Here is a 17,814-nt window from a genome sequence, read left to right as displayed (position 1 = left end):
CCTTGGGACCAGCATTAGGTGACCTTGTGGGTACCAGCACTAGACCCCACCATGTAAGGACCTGTCCTGGTTTCAGCTTAGCCCTAAGCTGGTGTGGACATTTGGGGTGAGAAGCAACACAGGAAATTTTTTCACTCCCTCTCTGCCTTTGAATAAATGAAATTTAAAATCCAGAAGCTGAATTTTATCTGGCACGTGTGACTGAGTGGACTCTTGGGCTAACTAAGCAGAAACAAGACTGGCTGTCAAATCACAAACATCAAAGAGCCATGGACACCCATACCACTGGTCCCAACTGCCTAAACCAAAAGTTGGGGTTTGGGGCGGGCGTGGCTGGGAAGGGTCCAGGGAGGAAGCACCTCGCCGGCCAGCACAGCACAACGGCTCCAGGTAGCAGAAGAGGAAGAGGCCATAGTGGAAGGCATCCTCATGGTCAGGAAGTGGTGTGTACACCTGCAGCAGCAAAGTGAGCGTGCAGACGCGGACCGCACATACCAAGGGCCTGGGCCCCGGCAGCCAGGCAGCACCCAGGCACACCGACCGCCCACCCACCTTGCTGAGGAGATGCTTGCTGCCCAGCCGCCACACAGCCACCTCCTCTGCAAAGCCCAGTTCCACCAGGGCAGCCTGCAGTGCAGCCATGCCAGCCTGGCACCACCACTTGCCCAGGGGAGTTAGGTGGCTAGAAAATGGGAGTTGGAAAGACGGCTGGTGGGAGGCGCCTGAAGGAGCCTTGGGTGGGAGGAGGCCTGCAGACCGACTTCCGCTCCTTCAGGTACTGGGCTCCCGCTTTCAGATTTTCTGGGGTCCCATGTTGGAGAAGTTGTGCCAAGAGACAAAGTGGACACACTGGGTCTCTGAGGTCTGTCATACATGACAGGAAGTCCCATTGCCAGTACGTCTTAAGGTAAAATGGGAAACTGCCTGACATGTAAGCCAAGCCCTCCTCAGGCATCTAGCCCAGCTCCGCAGCTGCTCAGGGAGGGAAGCCAGAGGTGGTTCTCCTGCCTGGGATCCTTCCCACCTGGACCCCGCCCCGGGAAGTGTGAGATGCTGTATCTGATCCTGGACACAAAAACGTCTGCTTAGGCCTTTCTGTGTCCCTGTTGGTGTCCCTGGGGCTTCCTGTCATGGCCTGAGAAGGCAGCCTAAAGTGGTCCTAGAGCCTGTGCCTGCACCAGAACTGGAGACCCCTCTGAACTTTGGCCTGGCCGAGCCCCAACAGTTGTAACCATCTGCAGAGTCCACCGGCTGCCTCTTGCTCTTGCTCAGTCATTCAAATCCATCTGTGTTTTAGAACTAAACACTTCCATTCTTCCTAAAGCTAAATGGATGGCGGGCCAGGCACTGTGGTTGTAGTGGACTAGACCACTACCTGCAGACTTGGCATCCATGTAGGTGCTGGTTTGTGTCTCAGCGGCTCTCTTTTTGGACCAGCTCCCTGCTCTAGTGCTTGGGGAAGCAGTACAGGATGGCTCAAGCCTTGGTTTCCTAAACCCATGCGGGAGACCCATTTGCAGAAAGCAATTGGCCATTTGTCTCCTGGCTTCAGATCGCCTCAGCTCGGGCATTTAGGGAGTGAGCCAGCAGGTAGAAGGTCTCTCTGTCCCGTTCTTTCTATAACTCTGCCTTTCAAATAAAATAGAATAAATCTGAAAAAGAAATGATGTTCAGAGCACAATCGTTGTTGAAAACTTTCAGTTTTTGGTGTGATACATTGATGTGACTTACACACAGTGTAATAATACCCACAGCTGGTCCATGTGCTGGCTGTAACATGGATGTGATGTCCATAGAGTGTAGTAACACTCATAGATGGTCTGTATAGTGGCTCTGACAAGCTGAGTCTCTGGGATGGTCACAGTGTCCTGCCCTATGATGTGACCTCCCCTCTTCCATGCTCTGGGATGCTCACTTGCACCCCATGCATCAGCACTGTAGTCCCCCCTTGAGATGACCCAGTAGTCCGGATCGATGCTATTTGTGTCCAGCAGGTGGCACTATCAGGTGCAAGGTCTGGTGAGGCAGCTGCACCCTGTCCTGTCACTAACCCTAATCCTAAATTTGCCCTATATCTAACCCTATCACTAACCTTAACCCTGCCCTATTCCTAACCCTATCATTAACCCTTACCCTAAACCTGCCCTACCCACCCACCCACAACCTGCACTGTTTGCTCTTGCTGACTATAGCCCCTGTCATGTCTCCTAGTGACTGCCTGAAGAAGCAGGGCAGGGGGCAGGGTACCAGAGACAGTGACTGGTACCACCACCCCACCCCTGGGCCCTACTCCTGCCCTGGGCTCATCTGGGTAGCAATGGACCAAGATGATCTTAGCTTCCGGGTATGTTCCAATGTGGCTCATACCACCTGGGACACCTATAGCAGACTTGTGGATCACTGCCTGGACCCTCCAAGATGACACCATCTCCACCAAGCATAACTGAGTCAATGGCTGCAACCTGGCATTCATGTGACACTTTCTGCAACAGGAGCTCTGTGCCATGCAGCTGGAGATCAGGAAGTAGAGGGATTCCATACCAACCTGGCACCAGCCTGGCACCACCACTACCAGGGGACCCAGGAGGCTGGGCAGAGGCTTTCTGGAACTGGACTAGGAGCATGGAAGGTTGCTTCATGGCCAAGGGTTGCTGGAACTGGACAGGTGTGAGGGAAGGGTTCATGTCAGGCCTGAGGCTTGCTGGACTGGACTGGGGGCATGGAAGGAGTTGAAGCTTGCAGGACTTGACTCAGGGTATGAGAGGGTGCTGTGTCAGTAGTCCACCATTCTGCAGAGGGTGTGTCTGTAAGGCCCAAAAGGCAGGCAATCATCAGGCGCATGTGAGGGTTAATCCGGGGCCAGCTGAGTGTCAGGGCCAGCTGCCTATCCTCAGAAGGCTCACAGGCTCTTGGCTTGGACTCCATGGGTTGCTACCTTTTCTCTCAGTGTGTCTACTCAATGGGCCTACAATAGGATCCTGCATTGTCTTTAGTAGTGACCATAGGCTTACCAGCCTCTCGTTCTGGTTCAGATCATCATGAAACTGAAGTTTTACCGTTTCCTCAAGGTAATCACTGAAAGCAGGCTCCTTGTTCTGGGACAGGGGGCAGAAGGAGCACCAGGCTGAGCCACCGGACGGCTGCGTTAGACATCAGCCGCCTTGCAGAGGTGCTGACCTCTGTCATCTCTTACCCTGACTTCCAGAGTGTGGACACTGGTGCATTCTCATCACAGCACCCAGAGCTGCTGCTGCAGCTGGAGGAGGCCACGGCGGCCACTGCAGACCTCAGTACCCGAGGAGGATGACTGCTAGAGTGCAACTTTTCTGCCCAAGACTCCCCATCTGCCCCCGTCGCCTGGTAAGTGTTCCTATGAAACAAGAAGAGCTAATTCCTGGAAACCTGACAGCTTCTTCTTGGACTCCTGCCAGCCCAGGGCTGATTTCTGAGCATCTCAGGCATGGGTCCTCAGGGAACAAAGGGCCCTACCTGCTGTGAGTTTGCCTGGGGTTGGGAGTGTTGGGCTCAGCTCACAATCAAGCTTCCTAACACACCTGTGAAGGATGCCCCAAGTGCGACCCTTCTGGGAGTTCCGTGGCTTGGGGTTCGGGATTGCGATAGGGGTTTTGTTTCAGGTTCTGGGTTCTGGCTTAGGATAGTGGATTTGGTTCTGATTGAGGTCTGGGTTTGGGTTCTGGTTTCTGGGTTCAGGATAGGGGTTCAGGGTTTGGATTCTGGTTCAGATTAGTGTTTGGTTTTAGGGTCTGGGTTTGAGTTCAGAGTCGGGTTCTGATTAGTGTTTGGTTTTAGTATTAAGGTTCAGGTTGGGATTTGTGTTTGGTTTTAGGGTCTATGTTCAGGTTCAGATTCAGGCTGGAATGTTGGCTTGGATGCACACACATCGCTTAGCAGGAAGGCTGGCATAGAATTGGGAGAGAAGGCAGGCAGTGCCTTTTTTATTTATTTATTTTTTTGCTTCCTTCGGTTTTGCAAACAAGAAACTCATGTATCAGCCTGAGAGACAAGCCACTCAAGTTCATGTGTGTTTAGGAGTCTTCTACTGGGTAAAAATGAAACCTAAAATGTGATGAGTCTTGTTAAGCCATGGAAACTTCACTTTGATCATTTCGATCAAATGTTTACTCTCCAATAGTGCACCAAGTGGCAAGAAAGTAGGGAAAATTTTTGGTGACCCTCCCAAAAGAGCTTCTTGGACTGTGATGGGAAAGCTATTCTAACTACACAGAGAATACAGTAGACTAAACTAGTGAGGACAGAAGAATAGTTTGCCTATATGAGAACTCAAGGCTGTGGGGAATACACTTATTATCTTACTCTGCTGTTTTAACCAGCATTTCCCTAACAACAAACTAATGTCATGGACAGACTTTTCAGAAAACACTTGTCCATTTAGTGTACAAATTGCCTTTGTATTAGACAAGGGAAATCTCAGAAGATGCATTTAGAAACATGTCTTAAAGCACATTATTAAACACATGCAAACTTTTACCCTCAAATTTGGATCATACAGTATTTTCTGTTTAGGGAGAGCATAACTTAAATATCTTTTGTAAGTCCAGATGTGAAAAGAGAGCATGCCACCTGTTACAGACCACTGCTCACATCACTGCAATTCAGTGAGTGACCCATACTGGACTAACAGCATCTGGTCACAAGCCTGTCTTTCCCACTAAACTATAAGGTCCTCCAGGGCAGGAAACATACTTTAGCTATTTTGTGTGCACAGTGTTTAACATAGAACTTGGCTTGGATTGTTTGATGCAGATTCAATAAATACTTGTTTAACTGAACTAAATTACAGGTCTTAAAATTTAATATGTTATTCTGTTGCTTCCACTAACTCAATGTTTATAGACCAAACACGGAAGTCCCACTTTCTACAGCTATCTGTAAAAGAAGAAACACACATCTTTATCCTGGTTCCTAAGTTTTGGAGTCAGTCCATTGTAGATAGGATACTCAAAAATGTACTTGACACCACTGAAATAAATATTGTTCATAACCTTTGTCCATTGTCTGCTTCTGTCCAAAGATATAAAATAAGGCAGGTGGCTATTCCCACCATTCTCAAAGCTATGGGGATGTGTGTCACTCCAAAGATTTAATAAACATTCTCTTCACTTAGCTCTCTGCTCACATGTCATCTTCTCAAAGTATCTTCAATCTTCAATTGCTCTTCCACAATATGGTCATTCGGCGCTCTCTAGGAAGTGATTCTGCTTTTTTTTTTTTGTTTTGTTTTGTTTTGTTTTGTTTTGTTTTTGTTTTATTTTTTTTATTATTGTATTGTTGACAATCTTTACATAGTTAATTACAGTTAAAGGAAAAAAGAAAAAAAAAAGGAAAAAGGAAAAGAAAGGTTCAGGGGGATAGGAAAGTGGGCAATGCCATTATGTCCATATTGTTTCCATCCTGCATCTGAGGTAAAGGGGGACATTGAGGGAGAAGCCGCACCCGGTTTCCCGCCCACCCCAAGTCCCGGATGTGGGGCATGCTCCAAAATATGTGCCCAAGTGGTGTTAATAGTTCTCTAGTTACGAACTGCTGCCAGTTTCGCTCGATGAGGTCGTCCACTGATTGATATGGTCCATCATAAAGTCTCCGTTTGCCCCATAATTTGCTGCCAACATATAGCTGAGATGAATGACTGTCCCGTTCTGTCTTCTGTCTTTTTTTGGTTAGAGTTCTGAGTCCAGCAGTTCGATTAGGGAGATCTCCAAAGATACTTTGAGGTATTCCCAGATTAGTTTTTTGTATGTTCTAGCAAGCACAGGGCCCGGCACAGTCCATCACCACGATCAGCTGGTGGTTGCAACTGCTGGGTTGGTTCTGTTTTCAGTCCTGAGTTGCACTGGAACCAATGGGTGTTGCAGTCCAGTCTGGTTCGGCCCTTACATCAACCAGTGGGAGCTGCAGCCTAGTCGGGGCGACCCACATTAACCCCCACCAAGCCCGCCCCCCACCCTGGTTTGCCAGTATGTGTAGCAGTAGACCCGTCTGTCCCCCATCCCATTTGGCTCTGGTACCCGTCAATGGGTATTAAAGCTTAGTTCTATCTAATCAACTCAACCATCCAGCCCTCACAGATGTTGTTGAGTGCCTCTCTATCTAGCCATCCCAGCCCCCGTCCTAGTGATTCTGCTTTTCTTCCTTCATACATAGCACATAAAAATCTTGTAGTATACAATCCTATACCCTGGTCTCCTCCAGAACATGAACTCCATTTGGGCAACAGCCTTGTCCGTGCTGCTTACTGTTGCTTCCCCTTGATCTACAGTTATAAACATGCAATACACACCTATTGAGTGAAGAAATAGGTGATGCAAAGGGCTCTTAAAAAAGGTTTACTTGTTGGGCTCGGAGGCATGGCCTAGTGGCTAAGGTCCTCGCCTTGATCCCATATGGCTGCTGGTTCTAATCCCGGCAGCTCCACTTCCTCTCTATCGCTCCTCCTCTCACTCTCAGTATATCTGACTTTGTAATAAAAATAAAAATAAAAATAAAAATAAAATAAGTGGCACAAAGGGCCCGGCAGCGTGGCCTAGCGGCTAAAGTCCTTGCCTTGAACGCTCCGGGATCCCATATGGGCGCCGGTTCTAATCCCGGCAGTTCCACTTCCCATCCAGCTCCCTGCTTGTGGTCTGGGAAAGCAGTCGAGGATGGCCTAATGCTTTGGGACACTGCACCCGCGTGGGAGACCCTGAGGAAGTTCCTGGTTCCCGGCTTCGGATTGGTGCACACTGGCCTGTTGCGGGTCACTTGGGGAGTGAAACATCGGATGGAAGATCTTCCTCTCTGTCTCTCCTCCTCTCTGTATATCCGGCTTTCCAATAAAAATGAATAGATCTTTAAAAAAAAAAAAGAAAAAAGGTTTATTTGTCATTTGAAAAGGAAAGTTACAGAGGGAGAAGGAGAAATGAGAGGAGGGGGTGGGGGAGAGAGAAAACTTCCATCCTCAAATGTCAGCAATGGTCAGAGGTAGGCCAGGCTGAAGCCAGGAGCTTCATCCAGGTTTCTCACATGGGTTCAGGGGCTGAGGTACTTAGGCTATCCTCTATGGCTTTCCCAGGTCCATTAGCAGAAAGCTGGACAGGAAGTGGAAGAGCTGCGATTCAAACCAGTATCTATTTGGGATGCTGGCATCGCAGGTAGCACCTTAACCTGCTGCAACACAGCACTGACCCCTTGGTTTTGTTTTCAAGTATTTCTTTTGAGGGAGATAGAGACAGATAGCCTCTGTCTGCTGTTTCACTCCCCGAATGCCTGCAATGGCCAGGGTTGTGCCACGCCTAAGCCGGATGCTAGGCTCTCAATCCAGGCTGCCATTAATTCCACATTCAGAGCGTGAATTAGAAGGAAACTAGAATGAGGAGTAAGTCCAGGCATCAACCCTATGTGCTCCAGGGTGGGACGAGGGTGTTTTACACACCAAGATAAAAGGCCACTCTCCTGTTTTCAAGTATCTTGATTGAGAACCATAGCAGCAATAGCATACAGATAATTTAGTGCAGCAGCAATGACCTCCACACTTGACAGGTATTAAAAGAATTAAAGTGTAACATAATTTGCAGGTGGAAGATCCTAAAAGCATAGGACATCACTGACACATGTCAGGTGTGTGACTTCATAAGGTTAACCAAAAAGCTGCAGAACAAATATTTGGGGAACTGGGCATAGAACCCAGCATTTCAAACTCCAAGAACAACTTTACAGCCATTGACAACCAGTCACAAGTACATGATGATCTTTGTTTCCATTAGTAAAGTATTGTAAATGTCTGTCAATTGATGAGGTCCACTCTATTCAGGAGACTGGCTATTTGTATGGTTTTGTTTGTCCTGCCTTATATATTAGTAAGCATTCAATAGTTGTTGGCTGACTCAATTTGATTTAACTTACAGTATACATTGAATAACACTGAATAGAGTAATGGCCCCACAGGAACATCACTGGATGTCTTTGTGATCCTCCACCTCCTCCTCCACCTGGAGGTTAGGGTTAGTGTTAGGGTACAGGTAAGGAAAAAGGTTAGGATTAGGGTTACTGGTACAGGTGTGGGTTAGTGTTAGGGGTTAGGGTTAAGGTTATAGTACGAATTAGGTTTAGGGTTAGGTTATGGGTTAGGGTTAGGTCTAGGATTAGGTTTAATGGTTAGGGTGAGGGTTAGGGTACTGGTTTGGGTGAGGGTTAGGGTTACAGTTAGTGTATGGGATCGGGTTAGGGTTATGGTATGGGTTAGGGTATCTGTAGGGTTAGGTTTAGGGTAAGAATACGGGTTGGGGTTAGGGTATGGGTTAGGCTTAGGGGTTAGATTTAGGGTTCAGGTTTGGTTAGGGTATGGGTTAGGGTTGGAGTATAGGTTAGGATTAGGTTAAGGGTTAAGTTTAGGATTCAGGGTTCAGGAAAGGGTTGGGGTTCTTGTTAGGGTTAGAGTTAGGGTTTGGGTTTAGGTTTGGATCCGGGTTAGGGTCCGGGTTTGGGTATGGGTACGGGTATGGCTTAGGGTTAGTTTTAAGGTATGGGTTAAGGTTAGAGTATCTGTAAGAGTTGGGGTAAAGTTTATGCAAAGGGTACAGATTAGGGTATGGATACACATATGGGTTAGAGTTAGGGTACAGGGTAGGGTTCAAGTACAAGGTATGGGTTAGGTTTAGTTCTAGGGTTAGGTATGGGTTAGGTTTAGGGTTAGGATTAGGGTACAGGTTAGGTTTTAGGTTCTGTTTTGGCTTAGGGTTAAGTTTAGGGGTTCAGGTTAGAGTCATGTGTTTGTGTTAGGGTTGGGGTTGGGGTACGGGTTAGAGTATCATTTAGGGTATGGGTTAGGTTAGGGTTAGGGTTAGGTATTGGATTCTGGTTTGGCTTAAGTTTAAGGTTAGGATTAGGGGTTCAGGCTAGGGTTAGGTTTAGGGTGAGGGTTGGGAGCATCCGTATCTTTGACGTTTTCACTGAGTCCTTGAAGCAATGCCCCTAGAAATCAGGAGATGACCATCTTGATGGCTTAGGGTTTGCTGCACAGGTTCCCGGCCTGAAAGATGACATCCCCAATGCTCAAGTGCACTGACAGCTCCTCTCCCCTATTTGTGAAACAGAGGCAGCTAGGAACAAGGCACACTGTCTTGAGGCTTGCTCTGCCCAGCCCTGAGGGAGGGAAGTGGCTGTCTGGGCCTGGGTAGGGATCTGAGCCAGCTGTTTGGGTAGCTGGGCTCCCCCTGGTGGTACAACACGTATGTGTTCAAACAACACAAACCTCCGGGTGCTGACCCCATGAGGCGCTGATGCCATGGCAACTGGAGGCCATGTCCTTCTCCATGCAGTGGCTGCTCCTGACCTCCCTGGGAGCCCTCCCTACTCCGAGCCTTGACTGGTTTGCTTAGGAGCTGGCCTGGGGTGTGGTGGGGGTAGGGGGCTTCCATTCTTTCTTTGTCAGAGGAGGGTGAGGGCAAGTGAGCAATGAGCCTCTGAAGTGGACGGCCTTATGGGGCAGATGGCTTTGTGGGCCTTCCTCTGAGTGACCCCGTTCTTGCGGAAAACATGAAGATGCAGTGAGCAACATGAAGTGCAGTGACTGCTCTACAGACTGACTCAGCTCATTTTGTGTGGACTCAAGGCAGGATGGCTAGTTACGGCCGACTCTGCTGCCAGTTCTCCAAGAAGCTCCTGTAACACTGTGTCAAGGCCCCCTTCTTCACAACCTTGCCAGCACTCAGTGGGTTCTGTGGTTTTGGTGATGACCATCCTGACCAGGATTCTGAGCTGCGACTCCCTATTTGAACTTGGCTGTTCCTTTGGCCTCCACCTGATTGGATAAATCGCACTCTAGAAAGCACCCCTGAGTGTTCCTCTCCCCCAGAGAAGCTGTCAGTGTGATATCATCCCACTTGCCAGTTTTTGCTTTTGCTGCCTGTGTCTGGGTCGAACTCAGAGTCTCCACCCTGACTGACGTTCCAGAACACTTCCTTGACTCTTTCTTGCATAGACTCTGAGCCTGACGTCCACTCTGAACTGATGCGGTGCAAGGTAAGGCCCTGGCTGCTGCCTCAGGACCCACCTTTCCCAGAATCATTTACCAAAGAGGTTGCCTGCTTCCTCCCTGAGAGGGTTGGCCTTTGGTCAGGCCTCTCCTGCCCGTCACCGTGCACAGTTCAGGTCCCTACTGCTTTGCTTCCGATCCAGTTCCCCACTAGTTAATTGGGAAGGCAGCAGTGGTAACTCCAGTACTTGGGTTCCTGCCCCAACGTGGGAGACCCTGGTGGAACTGCAGGTTCTAGCCCTAGCCCTGGTCATCATAGTCACTCAAGGGGTGAGTAAGAGATGGAAGATTTCCCTCTCTGTCTCTTTCCTCTCTCTCATGCTCATTCTGTCAAATAAGAAACAAATAATCATTTCTTCAAAAAGAAGAATGTTAACTTTTGAACTCAAACAAGGTCTCTACCAAAAGATTGTGGAAAATGTGTATGAGAAAACTATGCACACATTTTAAAGTTTCAATTTTGTTTGCATCAAAATAAACTTGTCCTTTAATTCCTCAGTTTTGGAACTACCCTCCTATAGTGTTATAATATGTCAGACACTATATTATGTTCTCACATTGTTAATGGGTGATTTTGAACGACATGAGGAGCCCCTGTGGGACCAGGAAGTGGCCCCAGGCCCACTTGGGGTTCCTGGGCTCACTGTTAGCAAAACCCTGAGCAGAGTGAGGGTCTGACTGGAGCTGCCACTCTTGAGCATCCATGGCCTTTCCTGCCAGAGTAGACAGAACTGTGTTGGCCACAAGGCCTCTTGCAAACTGACAGCAGGACCACAACCTCCAAAGACGCTTTGCTTGCTCAGAGTGGCCAGGCCCAGTGCACATCAAGAATGTAGGTGCCCAGCAGAGACCAGGGCCTCAGGTTTCCACACAGAGTGGGGATCCAGGGCTGCAGGGTCTATCCAGGGCCTGGCCTAGCAGGCAGGGGCGAGGCAGGGTATGCAGCTTCAGCCCACCAAGCTGGCAGCCACCCGCATGGTGGGCAGGGGAGACAGCTCAGACTGGCCCCCATGCACTACACTTCCCTCTTGGCACACCTCTATGCATTGTCCCCCTCCCCTCCACGCTTCCTTCATGACAGGATGGCAGACACTGAATGCATAGAGCTAAGCCCACTGTGGCAGAAATGGATGTGAGGCCTTGCCAGAACTGCAAAGGGCGCCTGTGGCCCCGACCTGGCCCTATGAGCTGGGTCTCCCGACTGCTGGGTGGAGTTGTCCTCCTGGGGCATTGGCCTTTTCTGCTTCAGACAGCGGTCGGCTCGTTCTTATAGGCTGAGCAACCTCAGAGACTAACCCTTTGTGCCCCAGTGAGCTCCTGACTCTACCACCAAGCATCCCAGCTTCTACAGCTCTCTTCTCAGACACCTCACTGGGAACACGCTCTGCCCTGAGTGGAGGTGTGCTTTCTGCTTTCTGAGTTATTCTTTTATTTCTTGGTTATTTTTGGCACCTTAGTGTTTGGCACCAGGTCCTCCCTTTGTCAGCTCCCAGTGCGAACGCTCCGTGTGATGGTAGCTCCAAGCCCCATCTGTGGTTGCTGCCTTCCATTCTCTTCCTGAGGTCCAGGTCGTGCAAGGGTGGGGCCTTGCCCCAGGACTGCCCAGCCACTCCTGCTCTCCCAGTGGTCACTGCAGCAGGAAGCCAGGGCCCCACCCTGTCTTCTGTAGCACTAGCTGAAAAACCACAGCAAGGCGGCTATCACAGTGGGCCACTCTGCCCTGCAGTGGATAGCACAGCACACAGTCTGGGCCAGATTGCCTGTGTCACCCAGCAGTCACTGTCCAGAGGCCCTGTTGTGTGCTTAGGTGGTCAAGGCAGGACATGATCACAGCCATGTCCACACCAGGGGCAGTGAGCTGCAGGACCTTGTGCTGTTTCCTGTGTTCCATGGCTGCCAGGGTGGAGGGAGGGCATCTGGTCCTGGGTTCATTTTGTCTTGGGGCCTTTATTTTCCTACTATTTCCACCCTGTTCCTCGTTCAAGCTCCCATCTCTCAGATCTGGCTTGGGTGACTCCTCATATCTGTTTAGGCAAGATCCAGACATGGCAAAGTGTTCCTATGTGTATGGCCTGTAGGATGTGTCTCTGTGCGTGGTGAAAACATGCCTCTGTGTTGTGTTGTGTATGGCCTCATGACCATGTGTGATATGTGTGGGTTGGGACATCCATGGGGCCTGTAGTGTGTGCATGTGCAGAGTTCTGTGTCACACATGAGCACATGTGTACATGTGTGTGCCCTGGAAACAATCACCTTGGAATGACAGCCAATCACTGAAGAAGCCCCTTGTTTGGCTTAGCAAATGCCAAAGACGGAGGTCAACTCCTCCTGGGAAGGCATGAGGAGCCCCTCCTGTGGACCCTGTGAACACACATGGTCACATGGAAGTTCCATGAGTAACTGAGAATATTGCTTCAGCAGAATGCTGCTGGGACAGAAGGGTGAGAGCAAAGCTGGGGCATCCTGCTGCACCAGGACAGTCCAGAGAGGATGTGCTGAGGGCCTGCTAGCTGCAAATGCACCTGAGGACAGGAGGGACAGGCTGAGGGTTCCTAACTGCAAATGCAGCTGAGGGCAAGAGGGACAGGCTGAGGGTTCCTACCTGCAATTGCAGCTGAGGGCAGGAGGGACAGGCTGAGGGCCTGCTAGCTGCAAATGCAGCTGAGGGTGCAGAGGCTTCAAGGGCAGGGTTGTGAGCCCATAGGGGGCCATCCTTAAAAACACATCATGTGTCCTGAGCTGGATTTTGAGGCTGCTTCACACTGGTGAGTACTTTCTCTCTGCTTTGTGAATGGGAATGTCTGAGCTGCCCTGACATGGGTTCTGGGGCAGGCTTGCTGGGAAGGAGCATCAGGTAGCAGCATGAGCTTTGGCCAGAGTCTCACACGTTCTTCTCTGGAATGGGAGAATGGGGGACTGGGTGGGAGTGAGACTCTCATGTGGACTTTCCTCCGTGTTGTTATGGGCTCCACTCTTTCTTGAGGTGCACATGAGAGAGAGGGCTCATCAGTAGATTAACCACCTCAGGCAGCCCATCCCTAACCCCAGGTCCCTGCCATGACAGGATTCCGGCGAGAGTGCCCAGCCCAGTGTGTCCTCATGGGCAGAACGCAGGATCAGCAGAGTCGGGATGAGGAGGTCCACCCTGGGACCTGGACATGGCAGAAGTGATTTCTGCACAGGGCCCCAGGGAGCTGGGCCCTGGCTGACCCCTTGTTTGGTCCCACGACACCCTAAGTGGACGTCTGCTTCCCAAAACTGTGCTGTGGATCAGAGAGACTTCTCTAGTCACAGAAATGTAGTCTTGATGCATTTGCTTTAAATCCGTGGTGATTGTTACAAGGAGGGCATCCTGGAAGGCTCAGGCTACAGGGCGAGTCTAGCTTCTGAAGAGGGCAGGCTGGGAGCTGAGCTTCCCTGGAGCCCACCGGTGACCTGGGCAAGAGTGTCCTTGGAGGTCTAGGGGTGCTGGAAGTGTGACTGGAGGGAACTCAGAGAAAGGGGCAACTGCAGGATAGTTTTGTGCCACTCTGGGGAGACCTAGTAGGCTGGCTGGGGTGGGGCTTGGCCTGGAGGGAGCCATGACATTCTTTTCTGATGACCTTTGCTTTCACAGTGTTTCCAGAAACAATCCTGCTTTCTCCTATGAAATGTGCTGAGCAGGCTTGAGGAGCCATGGAAAGCCGGCTCAGAGTTTGCTTCAAATCAAACCTCCTGGAGCTGCGGGGAGGACTGCCAAGGCTCTCTGCATTGTGGCCTATGGTGGGAGGTGGGCAGCTCTGCCTACGTTCCTGACTGTGAAGGGCAAGCCAGGGGTCTCTGGCCCCTCAAGCTGCTCCCAGGCTCTGGTCCTAGAGTGCCCTGCCCAACTCCCACTTTGTCTGTGTACCGTGAGTAAGACAGTCTTTAAGCCAGGGGCGAAGCTGTGCTGGGACTGTGTGTTATGTGGTATGTGTGTGTGTGTGTGCTATGTAGTGTGTGTGTGTGTGTGTGTGCTATGTAGTGTGTGTGTGTGTGTGTGAGACATGTGGGGAGGGGTGTGTGGTATGTGGGGTGTATGTGTTTTAGAAGTCCAGAAAGATAGCAGCCCAGGAACACAATCCCATATGAAACGCACGGCGTGAGATGGCCTAAGTTTCTTCAGACCTCAGGAGTCTGGACGATACTGACTCTCACCTGCGTTGTTCCTGTTTTTAATCTATGAGTGTCCTCAACGGAGACCTACGAAGCTCTGTGAGAACAAGCCGACTTGATTGGACCAAGACTCTCCCTGTAGGGGGCTGGCTGGAGAGCCACAGGAGACCCTTTTGTTGCCATGTAACAAGCAGTGACTGTGTGGCCACGCCACCAGCAGTGACATAAGTGGCCAAGCAGGTGCCAAGGGAGAGGGTGAGCTTGCCTTTCCCACACAGCCTCCAGGGGCTACACTTGAGACTCAGGGACAGCATTACCCTTGGGGCTCAGGACCAGTGCTGCCCTTGGGGCTCAGAATGAGGGCTGCCCTTTGGGCTCAGGACTGGTACTGCCCCTCAAGCGGTGGTGACTCTGATGGGTCCCATGATCTCTGCCTGCTGCCCAGGAACTCACACAGACACAGCACTCACTGGTGGGTTGGGGAGGCCAAGCCTTGAGTTGGAAATGGCAGGGCCAGGACTTAAAAAGGCCTTGAGGTTTTCAAGGGCGTGTCCTGCCTGGTGGGAGAGAGAAGGCTGGGCAGGGGATCCTGTCCCAGGGTAAGCTATGTCAGGGCCCCACTGGGGTTCACAGAGCCCTAGAGCAGGGGTGGACCGGGGGCCCTGCAGGAAGTGGGATGAGGACTGGGCTCTGTCTGCTTGGGCACAGCCAGGCAGCGGGCAGCACCACCGTCACCTCGGACAGGAACGTGAAATGTCTCATGTGGTAACAGGCAAACTGGGAGTGAGCCAAGTTTGCTTCTGATCGAAGGCAGGGTGGTGCTGGTCACAAGGCCGGGAGCCTTGGACAGGAAGGCAGATCTGTGCGGCTCTCATAGGACAGGGTGGGGCTGTAGTCAAGGCAGTTCTGGCCTTGAGAGACAGGATGGTGCCTGCCCAATCCCACAAGGGAGAGGTGCCTCCAGACTGAGTCCTTGGTCCACATGCTAACAGGCCCAGCCCCTGGGCCCTCCTACCGCCCCACTCCTCCCAAGCCACCCACCCCACCCACAGTCCCCCACTCTTCCCGTAGTCCCACAATCCTCACACAGCCTCCAGTTCTTCCACAGCCTCCATTCCTCCTACAACCCCCAAGATTCTCAGTCCGCACTCTACAGTCCCCCACTACTCTCACAGCCCCCCACTCTTCCCACACCCCACTCCTCCCACACCCCACTCCTCCCACAGCCCCGTCACTGCTCCCACAGCCCCCCCATACCTCCCCCAGCCCCTGATCCTCTGACAGCCACCAGTCTCAGGCCCTGTGGGGCAGTGAGGGTGTGTCTGTGGTTGCCCTTGGTGGACACGCCCTCCAGGAGGAGTACCCAGGACTTTGGTTTGGCGTGGGACATGGGCTCAGTCTCATGTTGATTGGAACCATGTTTTGCTCCTCAAATTCCAGAGTGCTGTTTGGGGCTGGGCTCAGGCCGTGCCTGCCTGTGGTGGCTCTGAGGTTCAGGGCTTGCTTTCCTAAGAACACCTCAGTGAGGTGCCCAGGCACCCTGATCCAGCTCCTGTTGTTTCATGCTAAGCCTCTCAGCAGTGGGAACAGGACTGGCATAGCCCGTGAAGAGGAATGTTGCTTCCCACGTGGAGAGACCCTCATGTGGGTCCCCACCCTCTACCAGCACCTCCCAAACCCTCAGCCCCTCAGGGCTTTCCACCCTGCTAACGTTGACTGGATGACTCAGAGCCCACAGTGGGTCTTGGACGCCAGCTGGAGGATGGGCAGGGGAGTAGTGAGGCCCTGCTCTGCCTGCTGCCCTGGGCTCCAAGGAGGCAGCCAGGGGTCTGGATCTGACTGCAAGTCAGCTCTGGGATGAGTTAGGGGTACTAGGGGGTGCTGTTACCATGTCACCATCACTTGGAGATCCTCCTGTGAATGAGGACTGAGCGGGGCTCAGCCTCTGTCCTGGACCCCACCTGCCTGTAGCTGTACAGTGTGGAGGTGCTGGCCGGAGCACAGGAGCCCTGGGCACAGGGGCATGCAGCTCCCTGAATTCAGTCCCGTGTTGGTTCCCAGGACAGGGCATCCTTTTCAGACCTTGCTTGCTGATTCATGAGCCGGGAAACCTCACTCAGGGCACTTCCCACTGTGAACTGCCCTGGCATTTGGATCCAACAATTTGGATCCAAGGCAGAGCCCACTCTCACTCCCCTCCCTGCAGGAGACCCCTGCTGGGACACAAAGGAAGAAGGCAGAGAGACCCTACCTGAGGACAGGGGGACTGGAGGTTCAGGGGTGGGCTTCCCCCATTCCCTGCAGGGTCCCACACTGCACACGCCCACCTCTTGCCCACCTACCACAGCCCTGGGAACCCTCCTGGTCAGGGGCAGTCAGACTTGTCCTGCAATTCCACACCGTGTCAGGGCTGGATATGGGTTCTGCTTGCTTTGGTGTCCCCAAGCCCTCGAATTACCGAACTGGCCCCCTCTAGACCCTCAGTCAAGTGGACCTCCAGGGACCCAGGACTCTGAATCCCCTGTGGGGATCTATTTCCTTAAGCAGATGCCTCAAGTCCCCTAGGTCTGGACCACTTCCCTGGCCACCCCCACCTAGGCCTTTCAAGGCTGGGTCTCTGGTGGAGGAGTTTATGGGCTGCCCATATGCCATACCAGCTCGGACTCCTAATTCCAGCTTCCTGCTAATGTAGACTGCAGGAGGCAACAGTGATGGCTCAAGTGACTGAGTCCTTGACACCCACATGAGACAGTGGGGGCTTTGACCAGGCCCAACCGGTTATTGTGAGCGTTTAGGGAGTTAAGTAATTGGGGAGCCCGGCACAGTAGCCTAGTGGATGAAGTCCTTGTCTTGCATGCACCATTTGGACACCAGTTCATTTCCTGGTTGCTCCACTTCCCATCCAGCTCTCTGCTTGGGGCCTAGGAAAGCAGTGGAGGACAGCCTAAAGCCTTGGGACCCTCCACTCACGTGGGAGACCTGGAGTAGGTTCCTGGCTCCTGGCTTCGGATTGGCTTGGCTCTGGCCAATGCAGCCACTTGGGGAGTGAATTAATAGATGGAAGATCTTCCTCTCTGTATATCTGACTTTGCAATGAAAATAAATAATTATTTAAATAAGAAGCAACTGGGAATCCCTACCACTACCTCTGCTTCTCAAATTAAAATTAAGTACACAGTCTTTTGAAAATGGGCCGTATTAGTTACAGTAAAAACTAACCCTAACCTCCACTTCTTAGAAAACATTTTCCTGTTTATTTGAAAAATAGACTTACAGAGTGAGAAGAAAAGACATAGTGAGATTTTCCACTTGCTGGTTCACTCCCCAAATGTCCACCATGGTTGGGCTGGGCCATCCTGGAGCCAGGAACTTCCTTTGAAGTTGTGGGTGCAGGGTTCCAAGGGCCTGGGCCATCCTCCACTGCCCTTCAAGGTACACCAGCAGGCAACTCGGGCAGGGCAGCTGGAACCCCAGCCAGCACACAGAACACCAGCTCTACCCCCGAGAAATTCCCCAGGGCCATGCAGAGGCTGTTTTCACAGTACTGTGTGCTGGTAAGTGGTGCAGGGGAAGGGCCGTGCAGAGGCTGTTCTCACAGTACTGTGTGCTGGTAAGCGGTGCAGGGGAAG

Source organism: Ochotona princeps, chromosome 12 (genome assembly GCF_030435755.1).
Source record: "Ochotona princeps isolate mOchPri1 chromosome 12, mOchPri1.hap1, whole genome shotgun sequence".
Taxonomy (NCBI): domain Eukaryota; kingdom Metazoa; phylum Chordata; class Mammalia; order Lagomorpha; family Ochotonidae; genus Ochotona; species Ochotona princeps.
Note: the sequence above shows the minus strand (reverse complement) of the source record.